The 15,494-nt window shown below is 43.7% G+C and overlaps 1 protein-coding gene across 4 annotated transcripts in view; it reads left to right on the top strand.

Moving 5' to 3' along the window:
• Window positions 1-15,494, top strand: part of EHMT1 (euchromatic histone lysine methyltransferase 1) — a 137,154-nt gene that overhangs the window by 19,288 nt on the left and 102,372 nt on the right. Inside the window, exon 1 of one of the 4 annotated variants that reach the window (XM_027615864.1) lies at window positions 11,955-11,976. The exons of 2 other annotated variants lie outside the window; for them this stretch is intronic. The gene's annotated coding sequence lies outside the window, so the exon portion shown is untranslated. Of the gene's footprint in view, window positions 1-11,954; window positions 11,977-15,494 lie in introns of those variants that run through there. One more of the 4 variants, XM_027615863.1, reaches the window with a different exon arrangement.

The following is a 15,494-nucleotide window of genomic DNA, read 5'->3' as shown; positions in this document are numbered from 1 at the left end:
AGGGCGCCTGGGTGGCTCAGTTGGTTAAGCGACTGCCTTCGGCTCAGGTCATGATCCTGGAGTCCCGGGATCGAGCCCCTCATCGGGCTCCCTGCTCAGCGGGGAGTCTGCTTCTTCCTCTGACTTTCCTCCCTCTCATGCTCGCTCTCTACCATTCTCTCTCTCAATAAATAAATAAATCTTAAAAAAGGGACTAGATATAAAATTGACATCTAAAAATCAGTAGCCTTCGAATATACAAAACAGTAACTCCCCTTATACCACCACCGCGAAAGATGTCACCACTGTGCCGTTCTTGGATTATAGCAAGGTACCCCTTAACTGGTCTTCCTAGTTTTTCTGTTTCCATGCTGTACCTACCCTGTCTATTCTTTGCCCCAAAGCCAGACTGATCCTTTAAACAGTAGGTTATGGAACTGTTCAATATCTTGACTGTGGAGGTAGATAGGTGAACCAGAACAGGTGACAAAATTCTGTAGAATGGAACACAGACACTTTATATATGGAGTACAAGTAAAGGTGAGGAAATCTGAATAAGATTGGGGGGTTGTGTCAATGTCAGTTCAGTATCCTGGTTACGATAGTATACTATAGTTTTGCAAAATATTATAGTGGGGGAAACTGGATATTAGTAGGTTGAATAGTCTCCTCTCAAATTCACGTTCATCTGGAACCCCAGAATGTAACCTTATTTGGACACAGGTTTGCCATTGTAATTTATTAAGGATCTCATGATCAAATCATCCTGGATTTAAGTGTGCCCTGTGTTCAATGACTGATATTCTCTTAAGAGGAGGACAGACACAGGAAAGAAGCTTGCCATGTGCACACAGAGGCAGAGATTGGAGTGGCACATTTGTGAACCAGGGAAGACCAAGGATTGCCATAGCCACCAGGAGCTAGAAGAAGCAAGAAAGGATTCTTCCTTAGAGGCTTCAGAGGGAGCACGGCCCTGCCATCACCTTGATGTTGGACTTCTGACCTCCAGGACTATGAAAAGATAAAAACAAATTTGTTTTGTTTTAAGCCACCCAGTTTGTGGTACTTTGTTACAGCAACCCTGGGAAACTAATACACTGGGCAGTGTAAGGTGGTCTATTATTTCTCATGCTTCACGTGAATCTACAATTATCTTGGTTGGAGATAACCATTTGAGGGACGGCCACAGTGTTTCCTGCAGGGACTGTACAATTTTGTAACCCCATCAGCAGTCTATGAGGGTTCCCATTTCTCTATAGAAGCATCAGCACTTGCTATGGTCCATCTTTTTGATTACAGTTTTCCTTGTGGGTGTGAAGTTGGCGTCTCATTGTAGTGCTGATTTGCATTTCCCTAATGACTGATGGTGTTGAACATGTTTTCTTGTCCTTATTGGTCATCTGTATATGTTGATTGGAGAAATTTCTATTCAGATCCTTTTCCTATTTTTAAATTTGATTTTCTTTTTGTTATCAAATTGTATGTTGTCTTTATGTACTGTAAATGTAGGTTCCTTATCAGTTATATGACTTGCAGATATTTTTCTTTTTGTGGGTTGTGTTTACACTTTTTTGATGGTGTTCTTTGAAGCACAAACATTTTTAATTTTGACTATGTCTAATTTGTTTCTTTTGTTGCATGAGCTTTGGGGGAGTCATATAAAAAAATAGCCAAGGGGGGGCACCTGGGTGGCTCAGTCGTTAAGTGTCTGCCTTCAGCTCAGGTCATGACCCCAGGGTTGTGGAATCGGCCTCCTGTTGGGCTTTGCGCTGAGCATGGAGCCTGCTTGAGATTCTCCCTCTCCCTCTGCCCCCCCCCCCCCACTGTGCGTGCACTCTCTCTCAAATAAATAAAATTTTTTTAAAAAAACTGCCAAATCCTAGGTCATGAAGGTTTATGCCTATGTTTTCTTTTTTTTTTTTTTTTTTTTTAGAGAGAGCATGCAGGCAAGTCGGGGTGGGGAGGGACAGAGGGAGAGGGAGAGAGAGATTCTTAAGCAGGCTCCATGCTCAGCATGGAGCCCGATGAAGGTCTCGATCTCACAGCCCTGAGATGATGACCTGAGCTGAAATCAAACTGGACACTTAATGGACTAAGTGTTTTATAGTTTTAGCTCACATTCATTCTTTTGCATGTGGATATCCACTTGTCCCAGCACCATTTGTTGAAAAGACTGTTCTTTCACCATTGAATGGTCATGGTATCTTTATTGAAAATCAGTTGACCATAGATATATGGGTTTATTCCTGGACTTCCAATTCTATTCCAGTGATGACATGTCTGTCTTTATGCTAGTATGACACTGTCTTGATTACTATAGCTTTAGAGTAAGTTTTGTAGTGGGGAATATATGAATTCTCCAACTTTGTTCTTTTTCAAGATTCTTTTGGCTATTCTGGGACTCTTCAGTTTCCATGTGAATTTTAGGGTTGCCTGTCAATTTCTTCTTTTTTTTTTTTGCCTGTCAGTTTCTACAAAGAAGTCATGAGATTCTGATAGGGATTGTGCTAAGTTTTCTTTTAAATATAATGATCTCTTCTTAGTATCCAAAATATATAAAGAACTTATAAAACTCAACATCCAAAAAATGAATAATCCAATTAAAAAACAGAAGACATGAATAGACATTTTTCCGAAGAAGACATCCAGATGGCCAACAGACTCATTAAACGATGCTTGGGGCACCTGGTTGGCTCAGTCGGTAGAGCATGCAACTCTTGATCTTGGGGTTGTGAGTTTGAGCCCCATGTTGGGTGTAGAGATTACCTAGAAATAGTCTTTAAAAAAAAAGATATCATCAGGGAAATGCAAACCAAAATGACAATGAGATATTACCTCACACCTGTGAGAATGGCTAAAATCAACAACACAAGAAACAACAGGTGTTGGTGAGGATGTGGGGAAAGGGGAACCTGCTTGCACTGTTGGTACAAACACAAACTGGTGCGGCTGCTCTGGAAAACAGTATGGAGGTTCCTCAGAAAGTTAAAAATAGAGCTAGCCTATGATCCAGCAATTGCATTGCTAGGTGTTTACCCAAAGAATACAAGAATACTAATTCAAAGGGATATATTCACCCCAATGTTTATAGCAGCATTATTTACAATAGCCAAACTATGGAAACAGTCCAAGTGTCCATCAATAGACGAATGGATGAAGAAGATATGGAATGTATATATACAATGGAATATTATCCATAAAAAAGAATAAAATCTTGCCATTTGCAACAACATGGATGGAGCAAGAGTATCATGCTAAGTGAAATAAGTCAGTCAGAGAAAGACAGATACCATATGACTTCATTCATATGTGGAATTTAAAAAAAAACAAGCAAAGTGGAAAAAAAGAGAGGTAACCAAGAAGTAGACTAGGGGATTAAGGAGTGCAGTTGTGATGAGCACCAGGTGATATATGGAAGTACTGAGTCACTGTATTGTACACCAGAATCTACTACAGTATGTTAACTAACTGGAACTAAAATAAAAACTTTAAAAATAGACATATAGGATCCCTGAGTGGAGTCATATGTATACCTATTGCCAAGAAGCATGAACAAATATTTGTTGACATCCAAACTGAGTAGCAGACTAACAGATATAATTGGGTCCTAATGGCGTGGGACAGATTGGGGACTGTGGACACGGGGGCAGCACAGACCTGAAGACTTGTATAAAGGCTGGGCCTGCCCACGGCCAAAACGTGCTACTGGGTGGACAGACACTGGGAGATGTCTTTGTAGTTGGAAGGTGCAGGCACTGTGCACACGGGTCAGAGTCTGAGCTGGGTGGTGGTGATGATGGTCATACAAGGCAGTGGGGAGTGGGAGCAGAGGCAGGTGTCAGGGACTCTCTGTGTCAGGGGGCACCACAGGAAGGAATCTACTGTTGATTGTTTTAGAGTGCTGGGCTGGTCACAAAGAACAGAGCTGTAGTGACCCACGGACCTTATCTTTGGGACTTTAGCTGAAGAGAGGAGAGTGCTTTGCATGTATTAGATGCTCACAGAATACCACTGAATAATTAATGGATAAGATCATAGTAATGATCACTTATGAAGACATTAACAGTATTTTTCAAAGTAAAGAGAAATGGAAAAAAATCACAGATGAGCAGTGAATAGAAAAATGCTGAAATACTTTATGTCAGCTTGATGAAATATCACACTAGTATTAATGCGACGATTTTGAAGACTGGAGACACGGAATGTTTAAGGGAATGTTACACAATCATGTAAAATGTGTATATATGAAGAGAAACTGGAAGGAAATGAAAACTTTGAGTTAAGGTGGTGATACTTGTTTCAGAATTGCCTTTTACTGTTACCTTCCTGATAAACAAAGACTATTGTCTGTGATTGCTTTGGAGATAGGCTGGGCCCAGAGTATGGGCTAGAACCATACCCAGGAGGGCAGAGGGTTGTGGACATGTCCTGCTGGGTCTCCATTTGCTGTGCATATGTGGTCTGTACCTCTGTCTCCTCAGTCAGCAGGTGCTTATTGGATACCTGTCCCATACCAGGCCCAGGGATGTAGCAGCAAGCCAGATGGACAGGAGCTTGTACCCCAGCAGATAACATAGATGAGGGAAGAGCAAATGAGGAGGGGTGTGGGAAGGCAGGTGGAATTGCAGTCTGGGGGGGTCAGCAAGGAGGCCAGCGTCACTGCCATGGTGTGAGGTGGGGACCTCCTGTTTAGAGACTGTAGCTGGAGTCTAACCACTTCTCTGAGCTTGGTGTTGGTCACACGCTCAGTCTCTAGGACCATTGCAGGATTTTGGTTACTCTTGCCCACATGATTCATTCTCTACCAGGAATCCACAGGGGTCCTTAAACACTAGAGCAAAACCACTCTCAGATTGCTCCCCTCCCTCCCTTAAAATCACTGCTGTAATCAGAAAGTGTAGACCCTTGCAGACCTTTGCTTGTCAAGGGCCAGTTGACTAGGCTGGCCTGGTATGCATGGAGCTCCTCCCTGTCTGGTCTGAGCCCTTGATGTCCTTGTGCTCAGAATGTTCTTGTTCAGTCTTCATCATACCTAAAGTAGCTTCCCTGTGTTTCTCTGTTTCTTTACCTTGGTTTATTTATCTAAAGTTGTCTTTTGTTTTTTTTCATGTATTTTTAAGGGGTGTGATGTCTCTCCTCTGTTAGCCTCTGCCTGTCCTCGGCAGGGATTCAGCCGCTTCTAGACTGTTCTGTAGATATATATTATGAATTTTACATATAAATGTAAGTGCACATATTTGTAAGTGATTTTTTATCATGGTGTATATTGTCTAAAAATTGTTTATTTTTCTTCCGGGGGTTCTACCAAGTCCAACATACAAAGCATTCCTAATTGTGCTTTTTAGTATTTACAGATTTTAATGTCATATTAAATGTCATATTAATGTCACTTTCTTGACAATTGAGGCCTAAGAAATTTGTTCTTGAATTGCAACAAAGTATATAAAATTTTTTTCCTGAAACATTTTCATTGTAAATATTTGGATGAATACTCAGGAATTGACAGGTAGATTTTTGTAAGATTGCATAAGGGAAATCTTAAAGTGATACAAAAGTATAGACTTTTTTATGTTAATGCACAGAAAATTGCTCATAATTTCGTAACCCAGGTAATCTTTATTGACACATTTAAAAAATACGTACTCACGCACACGCACACACATCTGTTTGGAAAACTGTCATCGTTCTGAATTTTGTGCCCATCATTCCCTTGTTTTCTTTTTTACACAGTTTCATTGTAGTTATTTGTATTTCTAAAAAGTAGATATTTTAATTTTAATAGTTTTTAATTTTTTTTAAGATTTTATTTATTTGACAGAGAGAGACACAGTGAGAGAGGTAACACAAGCAGGGGGAGTGGGAGAGGGAGAAGCAGGCTTCCCTGCCGAGCAGGGAGCCTGATGTGAGGCTCGATCCCAGGACCCTGGGATCATGACCTGAGCCGAAGGCAGACGCTTAATGACTGAGCCGCCCAGGTGCCCCAATAGTTTTTTAATTTTATAGGGTATCATGCTATGTGTAATTTTCTGGGATTTCCTTTTTCACTTAATATTGCTAAGGTTCATTTATATCGCCTGTTGCCAATACTTTATTTTGTCTGCTTTCCAATTTTTGAAATCTGTGAAATCTCCAATCTGTGAAAACACCCGAATTTTTTCATCCACTCTCCCATTGAGGGACATTTCAGTTTCCAGGGTTTTTTTTCTCTTTTCGCCTTCACCTTTTAAAAAATTGTGTCCTGTGCTGCCCGGAACATTTCCATGCTCTTCTCTTTTCCTGTTGTGAGTGGCATTGCCAGGTTACTGGGTGTGTAAATGTTCAATTTTGGGAGAGACTGCACTGCCGCTTCCAAGGACCATGGCAGAAGGCCAAGCTGGTGACACTCCTCCCAGCAGAGCTCAGAGTGGCTGGGCCCCATCCCCTTCCAAGGCCAGCCTTGTCACGTGGTTTGGTGTGGGTCCTTTGAGTGTGAAATGGCATCTCATCTTAAGTGGTCGTTCCTTGATCGCTAATAACATTGAACATCTCGTGTTTATTGACTGAATGTATATCCTTTTTTGTGAAATGTCTGTAGATGCCATTTGTCCATTTTGGGGGCTTTGTACTTTTATGATTTTGCAGTTCTTTGTTTTTTTTTTTTTTTTTAAGATTTTATTTTTAAGTAATCTCTACATTCAGTGTGGGGCCTGACCTCACGACTCTAGATCAAAGAGTCAAGTGCTCCTCTGACCGAGCCAGCCAGGCACCCCTCTTGGTTTAGGTTTTGGTATTTAATTTCTCTTTCTTCTAGAGTTGGCCTTTTTCTTGTGTTTAAAAAAATTTATTTAACATTTTCTTTTTTTTAAGACTTATTTATTTTGGTGGGGAGGGGCAGAGGGGGGTGGAGAGATTGTCTCAAGCAGACTCCATGCTGAGCACTGATTCCCAAGGCAGGTCTCCATCTCATGACCCTGAGATCACGACTTGAGCCCAAACCAAGAGTCAGATGCTTAACCAACTGTGCCACCCAAGTGCTCCTAAAAAGTTTTTTAAATAAATGGTGTGAGGGGCGCTTGGGTGGTTCAGTTGGTTAAGCGACTGCCTTCAGCTCAGGTCATGATCCTGGAGTCCTGGGATCGAGTGCCGCATCGGGCTCCCTGCTCAGCAGGGAGTCTGCTTCTCCCTCTGACCCTCCCCCCTCTTAAGTGCTCTCTCTCTCTCTCTCTCATTCTCACTCTCTCAAATGAATAAATAAAATCTTGAAAAAAAAATAAATGGTGTGAGTAGGGAGGGATTCAGTGTCCTGTTTTTTCATGTGCTGCATCATTTCTTCCCAGCTCTAGGTTATCAGGCAGGCCTTCCTCTCTGCATCAGTCTGATGCCGCACACCCCAGAGTCACACGTGTGTGATCTCTTCTGGGTTTGTGCCCTTGGCCATCTTGGCTCTCGTATGCTGCTCAGTTACATGGTTTCATTATAAGTCCTGGAGACCAGTTGGGCTAGTCACTCCTCCATGCGTCTACTTCAAAAGCATTCTGGATAATTTTGGCCATTTATTCTTTAATATAAACTTCAGAATCATCAAATTTCATGAAAAATACTGTTGGGATATTCATTGCACTTGCATTGAATCTGTAGATCAATTTGATGAGAATGGACATCTTTCCAGTATTGTGCCTTCTTATTTGTGAATATAGTATAGCTCTCTGTTCGTTTAGTTTTTTAATAAAATGTCTCAGTGAAACTGTATTTTTTGTGTAGAGGTCTTGCCCATGTTTTGTAGGTTTATTCCTAGGTCACTGATGACACTCTGATGCCATTGTCAGCGATGTTCTCTTTGTAATTGCCATGTCTAATTGCGCACTGGTGGTGTGCAGCAAGGCAACTAAGTGACTGAGTATCTGCCCTTACATACGGCCACCTTGCTGAGCTCTGCTGTCATCCTAGTAATTTGTGAGTCATGTGACCTGCACGCAATAACGGTTTTATCTTTCCTTGCTGACCCTGCTGACCCTCAGACCGCAGTTCTTGTGTGATTGTACCAGTTGGCACTCCCAGTATAGTGTGGAGTTGAGACAGTGCTGGTAGATGTCCTTATTCTTGGTTTTGTTGATTTATTTTTATTATTTTATGAACTTTCCAGTGTCCAGGTAATTTCAGATGTACAGAATCTTGCAAAAATAATAAACAGGATTTCCACATGCCCTCCATCCAGATGCCCCAGTTGTTAACGTTTGACTACATTTGCTCTGTCAGTCTTTGTATCTATTCCTCTGTCTAGTTTTTATTTGTTTTCCATGATCATTCTTGATTTTATAGGAAACGCATTTACAATGTCTTTGAGGGTTCTTTAGTTCCAGTGTGGGCAGGGGCAATGCCACACATAGTACCAAGCAACTCTCTAATACCAGCAGGGTATCCATGAATTCAACTCAGTTCTGGAACTACCTGGAGAAAGTATCACGTTCCACGGGTTGTGCTGAGTCCTACAAGACTGTACCCACTCTGGTTTTAGACATCAGTTGTGAGTCCGGGTTGTCACCTGTGCTTCTGACTGACTGGCTACAGGTTGGAGGTTCCGACGACTCTTAGGTTCGATTAATTTTCTAGAATGCTCACAGAACCCAGAGAAACATCTCACTGGATTACTGGTTTATTATAAACAGAACTCAGGAACAGCCCAATGGAAGAGATGCTCAGGGGCGAGGTGTGTGGGAAGGGCAGGTAGCTTCCATGCCCTCACAAGGTGTGCCGTTTTTCCTGAAAGTTTCCACATGTTCACCAACCTGGAGACTCTCCCTGAACCCTGTCCTTTTGGCTTTTTATGGAGACTTCATTACATAGGCATGCTTGATTAACTCATTGGCCATTGGCAATTCATTCAGCCTCCAGCTCCTCTATCCTCCAGAGGTGTGGGTGGGACTGGAAGTTCCGTCCCCTGATCCTGTGGTTTGCTTCTTTGGCAGCCAGCCCCATTCTTCCGTGCTTCCCAAAAGTCAAGTTACTAACATAATAAAAGATACGACATCAGTGTTTTGGGGCTGTGAGCCAGAAATGGGAGGAAGACCAAATTTATATTTCCTATGATAAAGTACAGTATCACAGGATGGGGCTTACTTTATTAGTTTTTTAATACTCTATCAGAGGGCGCCTGGGTGGCTCAGTTGGTTAAGCGACTGCCTTCGGCTCAGGTCACGATCCTGGAGACCCGGGATCGAGTCCCGCATCGGGCTCCCTGCTCAGCAGGGAGTCTGCTTCTTCCCCTGAACCTCTTCCCCCTCATGCTGTCTATCTCTCATTCTCTCTCTCTCAAATAAATAAATAAAAAATCTTTAAAAAAAAAATACTCTATCAGAATAAGGAAAATTCTCTTCCTAATTTACTGAGTTTTTAAAATCATACTCAGGTATTGAATTTTACCAGATACTTTTTCTACATTTAAAAAAAATCTGTTAATGTGGTGAATTACATTTATGAATCTTATAAAGTTAAATTATGCTTGTATACCTGGGATACACCCAGTAATGCCTTGTGGTGTTTTATATGCTTTTGAATTCAAGTTGCTGATATTTTGCTTAGAAGTTTTCATCTATATTTGTAGTAGAAATTTACACTCGTTTTATTGTCTCCTCCTCCTCTTTGGGTTCATTTTCTTGTTCATTTATACCTTTTTTCTTTATTTATTTTAGAGAGGGAGAGAGATGGGGGGAGGGGTAGAGAGAGACAGAGAATCTCAAGCAGAGTCCACACTCAGCACGGAGCCCGATGTGCGCTTGATCCTAAGACCCTGAAATCATGACCTGAGCAGAAACCCAGAATCAGATGGTTAACCGACTGAGCCACCCAGGTGCCCCATTTATACCTTCTTTAGACGGATTTGTTGCCCAATTAAAAGTATTGGGGACCTTTTTTCATGAAGCTGCAGCCCACAGGTACTGTTTTTAGAGTTACTTTGGGTATGAGTAAGTAGGGGTAATGGCCTGGGGAAACCATGTGGCTCGTGGTTAGTGAGTCCTTAGTACATGATTAAAGAGCTGAGTAAGTGAAGAAAAGCATGGCCCAGTGGTCCCAGTGTACCATGTACAAAGCTGGATGGATCAAAATTCTTAGTATACTCAAGGCCTGAAAGAAGAGAGAAGGAGGGCGCTTGGGTGGCTCAGTTGGTTAAGCAACTGCCTTCGGCTCAGGTCATGATCCTGGAGTCTTGGGATTGAGTCCCACATCAGGCTTCCGGCTTGGCAGGAAGTCTGCTTCTACCTCTGACCCTCTCCCCTCTCATGCTGTTTCTCTCTCTCTCTCTCTCTCTCAAATAAATAAATAAAATCTTAAAAAAAAAAGAAAAAAGGAGAGAAGGAAAAAGAAAAAAAGTTAAAGAGTGAGAAAAGATGCATGTTGCAAGGTAACTTTCTGCCTCCCTTTTTGCTCTTAATCTTACAAAGATCACATGCTATTAATAATTTCTTATAATTCCTTCCCAAAGGATTTTTGTGCACATGCCAGCGTCTCTGTTCTTACAGGGATCTCACAGACACACTCTTCTGTACCCTACCTTGTGTTGTCTCCACGGCTTTCCCCAGTAGCACACCAGCTTTTTAGTATTTACTTGTTGGGCTGTAACAGTTTCTGTATGTAGTTGGTGGATTTTTAGATGGTCTCATCTAGAAAGAAGACTGAGTGAATGTCCTTGTTAGGTATGACTTGGAGAGCTTTTGCAGGGGTATCGTAGAGTAAACTAAAAGGTGCAGTTGTATGTGTTAATTTTATAGATGTGGCCAGGTTGCCCCCAAAGAGGTTTCATTAATTTTTTCATACCAGCAGTATATGGGAATTGCCTGTTTATCCACACTCTCATATTAATAGACTTTAACATTTAATAGACTTTAACATAGCTGGAAAATGGTATCTTCCTTGCTTTAAATGCATTTTCTTTCTTTCTTTCTTTCCTTTCTTTCCTTCCTTCCTTCCTTTCTTTCTTTCTTTTTCTTTCTTTTTCTTTCTCTGTGATTTTTTATTTATTTATTTGACAGAGTGAGAGTACAAGCAGGGGGAGTGGCGGGGAGAGGGAGAAACAGGCTCCCCGCTGAGCAGGGAGCCTGGCATGGGGCTCGATCCCAGGACCCTGGCATCATGACCTGAGCCGAAGGCAGACGCTTAATGACTGAGCCACCCAGGCGCCCCTAAATGCATTTTCTTAATAATGAGTGAACAGTTACATTTATTTTCATTAGCATGTGCATTTATTTTTCTTTGGTCTGCCTGCCTTTTCTGTCCTTTGTCAGTTTGGGGAGTGGGAGCTGAGGGTGGGGTAGGATTGTCGTCTGCTCCATGTGAGCTGCAGGTAGGTTTGTGAAGGACCATGGCTCCGTTGATACTGTGTTCTGCATCTGAACTTCCAGTCTTTGTCTGAGTCTGGTGCCTTCATTGTCCACTCTTGGCTGAGTGGAACCGGATACTTAACGAAGAATGACTTGTCATTCATTTTTCTGGCTTGTCGGCCATGGTCTTTGACTTGACCCCCTCCCCATAATGGTTCTGGGGTTCAGCCACAGCCTGCAGGCCCCAGTCAATACCAGCAGCAGAAATACAGAAAGTGGGTAGGGAGTTTATGGAAGAGCATGTGTATAGGAAGGTTAGTATTACTTATTTTCATATAACCTCAAAAATAGGAAGTAATATTTGTGGTTTTATTTTACAGTTTGCTTGAAACCTGAATATATTACTTTTAAAATATTGCCTCCTTAAAAAAAAAGGGCTTCAAATATTTAATTTTGTATTAGGAGTCACAGCTTGGACTTGATTGGAGGGCTGGCACAGCAGGGTCTCTTCCCTAAAGGGGAAGTTTGGGAGTGAAGGATGGGTGATATTTGGGAGGAGACCGGCTGTTCTCACCGCATGTCAGTGTTGGGGCACTGAGACACACCCCACGCTTTTCCTAGGAGGACAGAAGCACTTCGGCGGGGTGTCTCATGTGCATGGCAAGCTTCAGGTTTTCTTCCCTGTGATTCGAGCATCTCTAAGGTGAGTTCTTTATGACAGGGCTGGTAAAATGACTTTTGTTCCCTTAGACTTGATGTCAGATTCCTATCCTAGGTTTTTGTTAGTATCTTTTATACAAAGCTGATCCCAAGAAACCCTAAGAGCAGTGACTATTATTATTATCATTATTATTTGTGCATGTGTGTGTGGGATGAGCTGTATTGATGGTTTCTATAGAAAGACCTTTCTGGGTTTTTAGGGTGAAGACATAAATGTGTAGTCAAATGGTTTCCTCCTGGGAAAACTCAAGTTACTTAAAAATGTTTGTTATAACCGTCTTGAGGGGTTTCAGGTGCACTGTGGGCCCACACCTCTGGACTGCTCCCTGCCTGGAGCTCCCTCCATTTCAGGAGGTGGTTGCAGATGCTGGGAAAGGGCCGCTGAGGTGCCAGAGGAGGAGCCAGAGTGGTGCTTCTGTAACTTCTCTGCAGTTGGCTGTAGTAAATGACTGCACTAAAGCAGGAGGAAGAAGTGACAGAGGGACATGCAAGGAACATGGTGTTTCCTATTTGTCTTCCCTTTCTTTACACAGCTGCCCCTAAGCTGGGGACAGGGCCTAGGAGGTAGGGTGCCGGTGGGGTCACCTCCTTGCCCCACCCCCTGCAGAATACCCCTGTTTTGGTGTCTTGTCACCGGATGTGTGCATTTTCTTGGGAGTGGGGGTGGGCAGTCCCTCCAGAGCTTTGAGTATTGAAAAGCAGGTGAGGCCTGTTCTCTATTGCAGGAGAAAGCTCCTACCTTTTTCACTTGTGCTGATGATAAACCAGTGTTTTTTCTCTTGCTTGAACTTTTATAAAGAAAGTACAGGAAGTTTTTGCTTTAACCCTAACCCTAATGATGTTGCCGTATTGTGTCCTTCCCTGCCTCACAGTGGCCTTACTGGTGGTGAGGAGCAAGGAAGGCATGAGTGAGAGAGTCTGGGGGCCAGGGACGGGCTAGGCTGTGTATGGAGGATGTGGCCATGTTATTTTGCAGTTGGCTCATTTTCGGTGCAGGCTTCGGAGAAAGAAGTCTTGTCAGCTCTGGGCGTGAGACTGGCACCCACCACTCCCCATGAGGCCGTGCATTGCCTCATGGGAGCCTTTGGGCACGTGTTAAGGTTGCAGGATGGCCCGTCTGCCTTGGTGATGGGGAGACTCCATTTTCCTTGGAATGACAGAAAGGGGGCCGTGGAGACGTGCAGAGAACCAAGGAAGCAGAGCTCCCACATGGGTGTTCGAAGCTTTTCCATAGAAAAGCAAGACTGTGCATGAACACACGCAGGACACGTCTTAGGGGAGCGACCTGGTGAGGGCTCTGGTTTTACTTACTGGGAATGGCAGGGTGGAGCGGATTGGTTCTTGGGCTGCCTGTTCTAGAGCTGTATTCTTGGAACAAAAGGGTGGGGGAGGGTAGGCTACTCTCCCGGGTCTGAGGAAACTCCAGCTCAGCCAGCGGAATGAGGAAGAGGGAACACTAGGGACGGCTCCTTTGTGCCCTTGGACACGGGGACCACTGTGAACCCAGGCCCTGTGTGCTGGGGAATGGTGCTGCTGTGGGTGGTGGTTGCAAGAGGGACCGCTGAACCAGGTATGCAGGCCGATTGAACACCTGTGAGGACAGTTTCACTGGTGGGTCATGTTAGCAGTTCAGCCCAGGAGGGAGTGTTTGTCTCCTTTGGAAAGTGTGCTTTTAGAAGAACTGTTTCCCCAGGCCATGTTGAGGTTGTACCCTGTGCACAGGCAGGTTCTGACCTCTCCTCCCTCCTCCCCTCCCTCTTTCCCCCTCCTCCCCCTCCTCCCTCTTCTTCCTCCCTCTCTCCCTCTCCCTTAGGTGAAGGGTCCCTGCTTCTGTGGGAAGGGTGGAATCGAGACTATCGGCTTGTGAGGCCTGCAGCCCCAAGGTGGGGGCAGAGCCTAAGCACAGGGGGGTAGGCAGGGCCAGGGGGATGCCTCACTAAGGTAGACATTTGCTTTTCATTTTGTTTTGTTTTGTTTTTAAAGATACTATTATTTATTAGAGAGAGAGTGTGAGCAAGAGCGCACAAGCAGGGGGAGTGGCAGGGAGAGGGAGAAGCAGACTCCTCACTGAGCAGGGAGCCCGATGTGGGGCTCAGTCCCAGGACCCTGGGATCATGACTTGAGCCGAAGGCAGACGCTTAACCGACTGAGCCTCCCAGGCGCCCCAACATTTGCTTTTCATTTTAAGAGGATTCTAGAGATTGAGGTTTTTTTTTTTTTTAAGTGTTAGAAGATTTTTATCTCCTTGAAGCAGCATGAATCATCTGTGGACCATGGCATTAAGAGAAAACAACATAACCAAAGTGAAAAAGTTTAAGTGAAGTAAAAAGTTATGGTGGATTTTTAAAATTAAACATATATTCAGTAAAGTATTTTGTCTTCTCCTTAGAGAACTAGGGGAGGAAGGATGTGCTGTGACACTGTTCATCACAGTGGTCTGGGTTGTTTGGCATCTGAAGTCATGTAGGAATTCATCTTATGTAGGAAGCATGCTGCTTGGTGGGCTTCACAGAATCCGGAAAGAGCCTGTCCAAACTGACTCACCTTCGGGTTAAACCACTCTTTAGAATTGTGACAGATGGCATGAGGGACTTCCTGGAGGTCCATTTCTCCTGACACATTTCCATTTCACAGACTTTCCTTTAAAAAAGAAAAGTGAGACATTGCTGTGAAGGAGAGCTCATAGCATAGCCTTTTAAGAACACAGTCCTTCTTTTCTGCCTTGGGACGCGGTGGGACCAGTTGGGGTGCAGGCACGCAGGAGGAGGACCAGGGAGAAGGGGTGCCGAGGGGGAGATGGCTTTGGGCACTTGGCTGTCCACCTCCAGGAGCCTAACATGGGACTTCAGGCTCTTTCTTTCTAGAAGAGGACTATCCCTCCCTCCCACTCTCCCCATCTCCCCCCCCTCCCTGGACCCCCCATCCACTTTCTACCCATCCCCACCCTCCCTCACCTCCATCCATTTTCCCACCCACTCACTCCCCCCACCATCCACCCTGGCATCCACCAACTCCCGCTCCTGTCCATCCATCTTATATTCACTGCTTACTATATATCAGAATGAAAACTTGGGCCTGTCAGTGAACAGAGCACAAAAAAATCCAGAACATTTTCATCATCCGAGAAAGAAACCTTATACTGTCAGCAGTCACTCCCATCTTCTCCTGTCCCTAACGCCTGGCAGCTGATCATCTGTGTTCTGTCTCTGTAGACTTGCGTACTCTGGACTTTTCATATAAGTGGAGTCTGTAGTATGTGGTCCTCTGTGACTGGTTTCTTTCACTTTTGCTGTGTTCAAGGTCTGTCTAGTTTTGTATGTATCTATATCCCCTTCCTTTTCATAGTCGGCTCACTGTTCAGAGTGTGCCAGACCACACCGCGCTTACCAACTGATGGACATTTGGATTATTGCCATTCTTTGCTATTAGGAATAACCCTAGTATTTTCATAATATTGATATGAAGAAATATTTTCCCATTTTGTAGGTTGACTTTTTACTT

This window comes from Zalophus californianus, chromosome 13 (assembly GCF_009762305.2).
Source record: "Zalophus californianus isolate mZalCal1 chromosome 13, mZalCal1.pri.v2, whole genome shotgun sequence".
Taxonomy (NCBI): Eukaryota; Metazoa; Chordata; class Mammalia; order Carnivora; family Otariidae; genus Zalophus; species Zalophus californianus.
Note: the sequence above shows the minus strand (reverse complement) of the source record. Positions and strands in the feature narration are given on the sequence as shown.